This window comes from Piliocolobus tephrosceles, chromosome 4 (genome assembly GCF_002776525.5).
Source record: "Piliocolobus tephrosceles isolate RC106 chromosome 4, ASM277652v3, whole genome shotgun sequence".
NCBI lineage: Eukaryota > Metazoa > Chordata > Mammalia > Primates > Cercopithecidae > Piliocolobus > Piliocolobus tephrosceles.
This window is the reverse complement of record NC_045437.1, coordinates 57,488,891-57,500,903: the sequence shown is the minus strand read 5'-3', so window position 1 is coordinate 57,500,903 and position 12,013 is coordinate 57,488,891. Positions and strand designations below refer to the sequence as shown.

At 41.7% G+C, this 12,013-nt stretch overlaps 1 long non-coding RNA gene across 1 annotated transcript; it reads right to left on the bottom strand.

Annotated features, from left to right (window-relative positions):
- Positions 1–1,752: 1,752 nt before the first annotated feature.
- Positions 1,753–4,640, bottom strand: LOC111541569. Its single transcript, XR_002731304.2, has 2 exons — positions 4,350–4,640; positions 1,753–2,706 (listed from the first exon to the last, which is right to left on the bottom strand). It is a non-coding gene; the product is annotated as an uncharacterized LOC111541569 (long non-coding RNA).
- Between the last annotated feature and the right edge of the window lie 7,373 nt (positions 4,641–12,013).

Here is a 12,013-nt window from a genome sequence, read left to right as displayed (position 1 = left end):
TTTTGGCTTTCTGCTTTTCATGTGTGTTTGCTTTTATCAAAGAGGGAATCTGCTACTTGCCTGATACAACTGCATTTAGATACTGAACTGGGGCCCAAGGATGTCCCAAACCACTGCATGGGAATGCCAATTTCTCATCATGAATTAGAAATCAACGCTAGCAGCTTTCCTGCTAAGTAAAAAAATTACATAATTCCTTCTGCACCACTGAATTAGGCTGATTTTTTTTTTCATTTTCCTGAATGTACAGTAAATCCCTAGTGGTTTAAGCCATGGTGCCTCTCCTTAAACACAGTATGAAACTGCTACCAAATTTAAATAAAAAATAAATTCTGTGTTGTGTTAGGAATCTCTCCTGCCAAAAACTCTCACACAATGAACACACTAGCAGAATGTGTTGCTAATTTCATGCCACTGGAGTCTTTTCTGCTTCAGAATATAGAAACAAAATCAGGTCACAGCTCCAATAATAACAGGATTTTGTTAAAATATACAGCCCTGTGTTGTAGAGATGTTGTAGGAATGGGTGAAAAGGAGACTCACAGGGATGCATGAAATAGCTCAGTACTGCAAATAGAAGTGGAAGAACTTGTCTCCAGCTTCTTTGCGGGGGGGGGGGGGGGGGGGGGAGAAGGGGGGGGGGGGGGGGGGGGGGAGGGGGGGGGGAAGGGGGGGGGGGGGGGGGGGGGGGGGGGGGGGGGAGAGAAAGGGAGAGAGGGAGACAGGGAGAAGAGAGAGGAAAGAGAGACAGAGGGAGAGAGAGAGAAAGAAAGAGAGAAGAGAAGCAGGGAGAGAGAGTTAGTTCAGCTCAGTCCAAGCCCAGACCCACTAGGTTCTGTGGGAAAGGGTTTCATTATCAATGTTAGTCCATCCAGACATCCGCATACTTTTAGGGGTGAGGCAAACGCCAGGCAAAGAAACTAGGAAAACACAAGCCCAGTAAATCACAGCTAGGATTCTGATTCCCCTGGTTCTCTCTGAGGCTTCCTCCCTCCACCTCTTAGCCTTCTTACATTGGGCCTCGTCTTTTCCGTAACAAAAACAGCGATAATGAAAATATTTTGGCAGCATTGAAGGCCTTTCACATCATGACCCTGACCTCCAAATCAATTTTCTTTATTCTTAACCTGACCTTGGCATCCATTCTCCCTGGCGTTCAATATTAGTTACAAAATCTTGAACTCCCCGAGACCTTCCCTCCTCCCCGGATAACCAAGGCAGGCCACACTGGGGAAGCTCTGGTGAGGACAGGGAGAGAAGGCTTCTTGACAAAGACAAATCATAACTAGATAAACAAGTCCGATGCCTTCTGTAGGAGTCTCATTTGCGCCAAATGCTATTAGCCCCATTATTTACTCAGACAACGGTACAGGCAGCCTGGGCTTCCTGCTTGCGCAGGGCACTGTGGAGCGCACCATGCATCACCAGCTGGCCCGGGCTCTTCCCTTAAATAGTAATATGTAAGGTAGAGCATGTTACATTTCATCCATCACCCATGGGCTCGCCGAGCGCAGAGACTGGAAAAATTGCGCACGTTTCTCCATTGCTGCATTAATACTAGAAGGGGAGTGAACTGAACAGAGAAAGTGCCAATTTCAGCACACATGTTAAAAAGAGAAGCAAAGAATAGCAGAAAAAGAAAGCATCTCCCGGACTGAGATGCTGGGGGGTGGGGGAGGTTTTTAAAGGAGAAGACTGTTTTTCAGAACTCTTGTGCATTGACTATGAGAATAAGGACCCACTGAGACAAGAGTTCGGGGTCAGCATACATTTAGGAGAAGAAGTTGGCTGGCAGGGGCTATTTTTCTGCAAATTAGTTTTCTCTCAAGGGTAACGGTGGGGGAGGAGCAGAGGCAAATGAATTGGAGCCCACTGAATAATCGCGTATTGTTCGGCCGGTTGCGGTAACCTATGAACTGATGCTCCGAGAAGCGTTTTCAGGCCTTCCTTTTATATAGGCCAGGATGGGAAGCCTCTCACAGCTGTTGACGAGTGTCCTGGAGGGGCAACGATGGGGACGGCAGTGTGGCCCCACAAACAATGGTTACAGAGCATCGGCTCCACTTGGCAAGAGAGGCACCGTCTGCTGGTCAGTACAGCTGACCCCAGGGCTGGACAGGTGGCCAGGCAGGACGGTGAGAAGAGGCAGGGTTCAAACTTTATGCTGATCACAAAGAACTGAGAAAAGGGGCAAAGTGGAGAAACAGTGTAGCAGGACGGGATAGATTGACTTTCCTTGGGGATTACAAGGACCAAGAGCTCTGCAGTGGTTCAAACAGTTCAGTGCAAATGGAATTCTTCTAGGATGTTTACAAAATAAAAGTGAATCAGTTCATCTAAAAGCATTTGTGCTTCATTGTTTTCAAGTCCAGATTCTGCCTGGAATGCATAGCATCCTGTTCTTCCTTCAGACATTTTATCATTCTCACTTTGGCATCAGAAAACCCTGCATCATCTAAACCAGGGCTTTTCTGTTCCCTTGAAACACCCGAATGAGATGAACTAAAAGTGCAGAGACTCTAAGGTGAAGCCGGAAGGGACCCTTCACCAGCGAGAGACTTCTTTGAAGTCTTGTACTTGTTTATCTTTTAAAAATTACCTAAAACTGATATACTGTGCAGCAGTCTGAAATTTAGTATTACAGATACCATTTTCAACTCCTTTAGCCCCCTCAATTTAGAATTTCATTCTAAGATGAAGCTCAACCTGTATCAGATAAAAAAGAACTATCACCAATGTAATGCATATTTTGAGTTTAAGAGGACTCCATCTCAGATATCCAAAACTTATAATATGAAAAAAAAAAAAAATCTATGTCATAAAAGCAAGAAAATAGAGTACTTATAATCAGGGAAAATGGAAACTTCCAGAAGAAAGAACTAGTTTCATCTTTGGCTCGAGACAAACTGGGGCATACCCCAGTTTGCAAAGCATTACAAAGGAGACAGCTATTGTAAAGTGATGAAAAGTAGACTTCCCTGATTGTAACTACCTTGTCATTAAATGCCGTGTCTGACTCACTCTAGGGCTGACAGAGCACAGTGTAGTGCCAGGCACATAGCTGGTGCTCAATAAATAGTTGTTGAACTGAAAGTTGTTGATAGTGCTCTGCATTCATTTTCCCCTTTAGGTAGACTGTGGCAGAGTGGTTAACCCCGGGATGGGAACACCTCACAGTCCAGCAGTGGGACAGGCTGTTCTTCCTGGAGGTGAAACAGGCTAGGGCAGCACATGGTCCCTTCCATCTGAGTCTAAGTATACACTCACTTTTCATCTCTGCCACAGACTAGCTGCATGCATGATCTTGGGATCCACTTATCTGGGCCTTCCAACCCTTCTCTGGCAGAAGGAAGCATCAAGCACCATGCTCTCAAAGGTCTATTTAAAAATTCTACAATACTGTGTATTTAGATTTATAAAGGAATTTTCTTTTTCACCAGTTGCTACCTGAGGGCTGAAGCAACGGGCAAGATAGGGGAAGATAAATCAGCTCTGCTCTTGTCTCCCCTGTGCCTTCCCAGCTGGAAGGGCACAGAGGACCCAGTGTGGTCCCACCTGGGAGGCTGCCCACCTGGTGCCCTTTGTCCTGTTCTGGCAAGAAAAACCTCAGAACTGAAGATATGCTGTAAAGGGTGGTGAAAAGCACTGCCAGTTAGTTACCTTACTACAAATTTACCTTAGATGAGGTAATTCACTAAGCAAGTCGCAGGACTTCAGTGTTACACTCCTCCCACGGGCCCCCAGTAGTCAGTTTCTAGAGTTTGGCTTACTTAGTATAGGTGACCACATTCTGGTCAAAGTCAGCAGAGCCATCCTAAGTTAGTGTTCTGTGTTATCGGCTCAATGTTTTGTGGTTATTAAGACTGATTACCTGTTAAAATGACCCAGATTTGAGGGTCAAATATTCAGGAGGAAGAAATGAAAAGAAGCAGATTCTGATTTTAAGATTTCAGGTTTTAAACATCAGGCCCAAATCCATACTTTCATTTTGTTCAGTAAAAAGCAAAGCTGGTGATTCTTAAAATGAAAATGCAGTGTTTTCCACTTGAAGAAATTCCAAACTTGCAAAATTAGATAAGTTAGAGAGTTATGTTTTTAATTATAAAGGGATTTTGCCTGCTTTCTACAGTGACTCATCCTATGGCTCCAGCTTCCTAGGAATTTAAAGTATTATTTACTCCCCCTCCCCCACAAAAATTCATATGTAATTTTATAAAATCAAACAGAAAATATCTGATTATATTTCAATATAAATAAAACATGGCATTTCTCTCTTCTTGACTTAAGATCTCCTTTCTGAAGTATGGGAGTCTTGAAATTCTATCATATTTACTCACTCATGTATTCACCCAAAAAACACTGAGCAGACCCCATTCTATGGCAGGTGCAGTGCTAGTCCTGAGGGTATATCCTGGTCCTCTGACACTTTTCTCTTTTCTCCTCCATGGCTTCCATTGTCTCTGTGTCCTCCAGAGGCTGGGGCATATCGTAGGTCTGATCTGCTGAAAGAGGGGCTAATTATATTAGGATGACAAGTCATGCCTTCAAGAAGAGCATTGAAGTTGACATTATGGTATACAGTCAAAATAAACTTGCAATCAGAGGTTGAGAACTTTCACTCATGGAGATTGGCCGAAAGCAGTGGTTCTCAAAGTGTGATTCTTGGACCGGCCACATTGACATCACTGGTGAGTTTGTAAGCAAAGCAAGTTCTGGAACCTGACCTACTGAATCAGAATCTCTGGGAATGGGGTTTGAGAAATTGTGTTTTCACAGCATTCCAGGTGATTTTTATGCAGTATGAGAACCACTGGCTTGAAGTTAATTAGGTTTCAGGTGGGCAAAGTCCTGAAAAAGTCTTCTTTCAAATCCTGATAGTATTACCAATTGAATTCTGTCACCTGCCCAATGATAACCCTGGTTTAATCTTCAAAATCACACAAGCATCTCCAACCAAGTTATTTATGCAAAGTTCCAACTCAGAGAGAAAAATAGAACATTCTCAGTGATACTCAAAAGGGAAAATATTTGGACAGGTAATTTTAGGAATGGGCTATGGATCACTATGTACAATAATGAAGTTGAGCAATTAGGTTTGGAAAGCCACAGCACAGAAAATAATTAACCCACAAAGTAATCATGTTGGAAGTCCCAAAGCTAATGATTAAAATAAACCTGAAACAAATGATTGTTTAACTTTTAAGCTGTGCTTGTTTTAGCCACAGTGTACTTCAGGTGTGAGCTCCCGGGAATTTCTCCTGCCTGCCGAGATTGGCTTTAGGACAAGGGCATGTGTCCATTCCTCTGCCTCTCCTTCCCTGGGGACGGTTTCTTCGAGTATCACAGAATAGCACTCCAGTTTGGGTCAAGGAGGTTGGCTGGGCTGCTCAACTCTGCTGGCACTGAGGGGCATCAAACCCCAGAATGCAGTCTGCAACTGTGGTGGGCTTCAGCCATATTGAATCCTATATAACCTTGGAGACTGGGATGCACGCTTCATTTTTATGCAGCTTGCTTTGCACTTTCATTGGCGGTTTATAATTGCAAAGCCTGATGCTCCCCTCCCCCACTCACCTCTCCACCCAAAGAAGTGAATTAATAACTAGAAAATGAGAGAGAAATGAGATCTAGAAGGGTCTGGGCTTCTGAATGTCACTGTGAGCAAACAGCGGTGGAGAGAAAAGGTTCCTTTCCATCTTTATGTGCAGTGCTGTCTGTGCATTGACTTGTTTCCTGACACATGAGCCATGGCTTGAAAGGAATTCAGGCCCCAGCAAATTTTGCATTGCGCTTCAATGTGGCCTCTGGGATTGAATAAGGGCAAATCTATTATACTGTTGCCATGGAGACCCTGGCACAACTGCTGATAAAGAGTGTCTGATGTTTGGTAGGCCTCATAGCATGGTACATACCATTTAAAAGACGGCGTGTGTGTGTGTATGTGTGTGTGTGTGTGTGGTGCTTAGCATGCATGTGTGAGTCTGTAAGGGTGAGCATGCTTGCGGGAGTGGGTGGGGTGACTGGGGGAGGGGAGTGGAGAACAGGGTGCAGTGGGGGAGGAAGGAAGTGTGGCTGGCTTGGCATGTCATGAAGGAATGTACTGTATTTTTACAAGGAATTTGTAAATACTTTCTTGCCTCTAAAAATTAATTCTGCCCTCTAAGAATCTACATGTTAAACAGATGGGGGCAGCAGAAGATGCACAGACTCTCCCCTTGGACTAGCAAAATTAGTCTTTAATTCATCTGAAAGAGAATGAAGCTAATACAATAAAAGTGAAAATGTGCTCTTTCGCATCCTTTGACGAATGCTGCCTTCTTTCAACTGTCTGTCTGAGGATCAATAGTGGGTCTGTAAGGAGCGCCAGCATTTGCTAGAGCAGGCAGCGAGATGATGGATTTTAATCATTCACATGATTTTATAACCACGAAACAAAGAAGGAGGATCTGGCTTCCACATGCATAATCTCAGTTTTGCTGTTTTTGATTTTGCCAGTCCTACATGCAGTTCCTGTCTGGAAGGCGCATGTCCCTTTTCCAAATTCCATTCCACACCTCCATGTCTGCTTCTCAGTGATGGATATGGGCAACTTGTGTGTTTCATTGGGGCCCTTTTCCCTATTAGCCCCAGACCTGGAGAGGGGTGGCGCTGGGAAGTCCTGAGCTGAGTCTCCTGGCTGGCATTGAGGTGAGGCATCTCAGGTAGAATCACCCACAGTAAGCAAGCTTCGGAGTGAGCAGCTCTAACAATGGGAGGCTGGGCAATCTGCGACAGTTGATAGGATTATTATTATTACAGAGCGCAAAAAGCTTCTGCTTTCTTTTCTGCTGCTTTGCAGACCTCATAAGGCCTCTCTGTGATTTCTGCATAGTTAATTTGTCAGTTTATAAATTACCACATTATGTTAACGCTGAATGCTTCAAAACACAAATATATGCACAGAGGGCTTGAATATTTGAAGTGTTTTAGTACTATGGGGAAATAATTTTGTTGTCAAGCTGTGGCAGATATAGAACTGCTAGGGGATACATGGCCATTTCATCAGGACTGTGTCGATGATGGCCTGTGAACATCCAAGGGGGAAAATCATCTTTTATCACTATTGTGTACCGTGCCGGTCCAGATGGGGGATAAAACATGCATGAGTTGCCCGCAGCTCTGAAAATAATTATACTCATTTGCCAGAAATGTAGAAAGTGCATCCAACCAAGTTACCACCCATCATAGTGACACTCTGTTTGCATACTGATGAAGTTTAAAGCCAGAGACAATGGTGTTGGTATCAATAGTGAAGGGGGGGCTGGGCACCACCAGTGCCGTAGGATTAATAGCACCATCATTTTACATTATGCAGCATTCACTTATGCTGCATATCAAGAGACTACTGCCTCTGAGGTTCACCTCACTGTTTAGAAGATTACAGTTTGCTTTAAGACTCCAAACATTAGCATGGCTTCTTTGCAGGTTCCATAAATGAATGCAAAAATATCTGTGTCTGATAAAATGCCTACGATGTAATTACGGGTAAATGTATTTGGATGCCATTATAAGTGCCTTCATATGTATGTATGTGTTTGTGAGTGTGGGTGGGTACCTACATACTCACATGCACATGCATGATTTTGGAAGACTGCAATGGAATATGAGATGATAATATGCGCATGCTAAGTCCTGGTACTGCTGCAGAGTCATTGATGAATGGTTTTTTTAAATGTAGGAAGAGAATGAATACAAGTAGGACCCAAGAGAATAATTCTTTATGTTGCAATCAGCTCAGCTTATATGTACTTGCTTTAATCGTAGAAATCAGCAATAAAAAACATAGACTTGGTTATTTAATCCTTACTGAGTAAAAGCGAACGTCTTATAATGACCCTCTAAAATATTATAAAATATTAAATTATTTTGATATGCCTCTCATTTTTAGACAACTATAAAATGATCAGTGCAGCCATTACCAGAAGATTAATAGATTCCTTTAAATTTTTGAATCCAGCAAACATACATGTATAAACCAAGAGGTACTTTTCTAATGGAACCCTGAATTCTCAAAGGTGTTCTATGGTTTGAAAATAGCCCAATCATGATGTTGTCATGATGCTTATTTTTAAGTAATGATTTTAATTAAACCCCCTAAAAAGGGAACAATTCTATACTCCTCTTATATGGTCTGTACTCTGATGATTACACAAGTGCAGTTTCTCATTTTACTCTGGTGTCATGGGGGCAAGGATAATTTCCATCTCATCACATGAGAGAGACACTATATTTCACTTGGCACAAGGCTCCAGTGTAATCAGAGGAAGGGTTTTATACTATAAAATTATAATAAAATAACCAAAGAAAAAGTACTGCTTCAACAGAAGTGGTTCAAAGACAAGAATGTAATGCAGGAGATCATAGAATAATTTTATATGGCAACAAAAATAGATTTCTCCAACTCATTGGGGCAGACCGGACCAATAAACTCTCCGCAGGTTTTCTGGTTCAACTTCTTTAAGAGTGGTCTTTGAAACATGGAAGGAACAGGGAATCCCCACAGCTTGACACTAAGTAGTTGAGAGAGAGAGTGAGGCAGGCAAGCTAAGACACTGGAGGACTTTCACACAAGTGGGCAGCAGGATGTACTCTTGGTAAATTGAGTACAGAAAGAAGCAGATTTACAGAATGATGCTTCTGCTTTCCCCTGTATTGGCAATAATGAGAATACCATTGGGATGCTGCTAAAGGCCTGAGGACAGTCCTAAAACTGTCAAGAATCAAGGTTTTCAGGGAAGTCCAGGTAGTGCTCATTGAGTCAAAGACTTCTGAGAAAAGCAGGTGATAGATTTATTTAAAATTCAATGGGAAATTAGGCTAACTTTATGGTTGTCAGAACTGGTATTATTGATTAATTTTACATGGCTGAATGAAGTTTTTTACATGGTTGCAGATCTCAAAGAAAAAGGAACGAAGAGAGAGCCAGACAGTTGTACGTAGACACACACACACAATCACACATGGGACTTTTCCAAGGAGGTAGAAGTGATAGGAATGAACATTTAGAGGGTGCTTTACTACATTGCATATATATATATCTTTTTCTTATAACAAAGGGTAGATATTGCCACCTATTTTAAAGTTAAAGAAACCAAGATATGCAAAGGCAAATAACTTGCTCAAATTCACACAGCTGATAGATTAGAATGATTTGAATGCATCTAACTTCTAAGCCCACACTGATTATAGCATACCGACGTGTATCAGCCCTTCAAGAGCTAAATACCATGAGTAGGTAAGTCCTTCATGCTAATGTGAGAATGAAGTGAAAAAGAAATAAAGGACAGTATCTATCAATTAGTGATCTTGGCAATTATGGCAATTGAGTATTTGAATACTGACAGTGCTCTGAGTGAAGAGATAGTGTCTTTTGGTGACAATACCCTTTGGGAATCAATAAATCTGGAAATAAGTTCCCCTACATACTACAGGTCAAGATGTGAGGCACCAAAATGTCCTGTTGAATTCAAATATTCCCTTCTGTTTCTCTATCCTAATGACCATCTTCATTGTCAGAGAAGTTATTAAAAACGAAAAGGAGGTCTTCTTCTCCTCATCTTTTTGTCTTCCTGGACAATTCATTCCTAAGGTTTTTTTAGATGATGAAGAGCAAGATTGGCATCTACTCCAAAAGAAAGAGGGAGCTACAAAGACAGAGTGGACATGAGAGCTGAGAATACTGAGCATTGTGTAAGGAAGAACAGAGCTGCTTGACATTGGGTATCAGAGCCTAGGCAAGGTAATGTATGGTCACAAGCATGGAATTGGCCCAGCCTGGGAGTTAGAACCCAAACAGATTAAGGAGGATGTCCACACAGGGACAGTGTGGCACGGCAAGTCAGAGCCTGAGCAGAATAAAGTGAGCATCCTGGTGTGCAGGTGGCCCAGCAAAGGTATCAGAGCCCACTTAGGGTTTGGAGGCTGTCCATGTAGGTAGGTGACTGAGCATGGTGTGACAGAGTCCACATAGCAAGAGAATGGTAGTGGAAATTGATTGGTTATATACAGGAATATTAATCAAATAAGTAAATCTATTATGGATGATGCAAGCTGGATTCTTCATGATTGGAGAAGGGAGTTACAATGATAGGGAGAAAACTAGAACAGAATTTGTGGTGTTGGTTTGGAATCAGGGATATCAGTGTGATTCATGTTTTTAATACATATAAACAGATATAGAAATAAGTAGGTATATAACATACATTCCTTAGCTCTGTCTGCTATGAAGACCTGGGAACAGCAACAATCCTATAGTGATGAGTATATCAAGGACCCAGCTCTTGGTTTCTAATATCATCCTCCACTAAAAGGAACCAGGACTCTTTGGAGAAATGGCTGATTTCTGGGTTGAAGTGGAGAAAATACAAGATGAGCCTGGAGTATCTAATTTTGCAGAAAGGGCAACTGAGGCACAGAGAAGTTAAGTCACACATCTAAGAAAACATGGATGAGACAACTCTAAAAGAGTGAAAGGGAAAAAATTAAAATGCAGAATGGTTCTGCACTCAAATTGTTTGACAAATATCTTTAAGTTCTAACTCCTCTTTAGAAAACAGAGAGTAAAAGTTAGAGATGGTGCTTCATGACTGAGGCTTATGTAAGAAAGTCTGAAACTAATCAGCAGATCAAGTCCCAAAGAAAAACTGTCAAATAAAATGTTTAAGGTATTTATATAGCACCTTTTATGATTTCCCCACTTTCACTGATTTTGTTAATAAACGAAACAACTCCCACCCCTAATCCTTTGGGATAAAGTGGACTTCCAGTGCAAACTTGATAAAGGCTGTTGTTACATGCAACAGAGTCGATGAGCACCCAAGTTAATTCTGGCATGCCATTGAAGATGTACGTGAGAATGTGAGTGTTTTCCAAGTCCTGACACTTAACCACTGTGAAGCCTTGTCCAAATCCTTCTCCACTTTATGTTTCGGTTTCTTTGTCTGTAAAGTAAGAAACTTGGACAAGAGATCTCTGAAATTCCAGTGAGTTATCAGAGTTCTCTTCTGTTTTTCTCTCATTGAGGAGGCTGTCTTCAGAAGCCTCAAGAAGTTCATTCAATTGTTAGTTTTAGACTAATACGTTCTGCCATATTGATGGACTGTTTTCCAACCAAGATGGCTGATTAGCTAATCAGGATCCTCTAGTTTCTGAGTGGACCTCAGGCCTGGATGGCTGTCAAGTGACCACATGAAAATGAACAAAGTGAACAAAGTGGCAAGTTGAAGATTGCAACTCTGAATCGTGATACCAGATCCTTAAAGATAAGCCAACATAAATTACCTTTCCCAGCTCCTACCATTCTGAGATTAAAATTTTGTCTCTCCCTTTCTCTCTCCTACCCCACAATTTGGGAAATGGTTAATGCCTTTAATGCCTTTACCTCATTCAGATGACCAGGAATACTATGAATGCTATTGTATCTCATAGTCTATTGATCCAAAAAAGGTTTTTGTAGACATAAACTTATTAAAATTTTAAAATAATCCCAAACTTATAGAAAGGTTGCAGTAGAAAACAAAGAACTTTTTTCCCCCTGAACCATTTGAAATACACACTATAGTGTTTGGGGGGGGGATGACAATTTTTTCTTAATTTAAATCATAAGGATGTTGTAGGAATTAAATGAGTTCATAAATGTAGCAGACAAAATAATCCCTCTCTTACACCCAATATGGAAAGGGAGAAAGCTAGAATGAACTTTGTGGTATTGGTCTGGAATTGGAGATATCAATGTGACTCACAATTTTCAATATAAATTGCAACTGCAGCAAGTATATATGTAATATACATTTCTTAGTTTCATTGACTGTCAGCACCCATAGTGATGAGTATACCTAGAACCCAGGTCTTGGTTTCTAATATTATTCCTAACTTAAAGGAGCCAGGACACTCCTTGGAGGACTTGCTGATTCCAGGGCTGGGGCAGGGAAAGCGCAAGATGAACCTGGAACATCTTGTGTCAAAAGCATGGAAG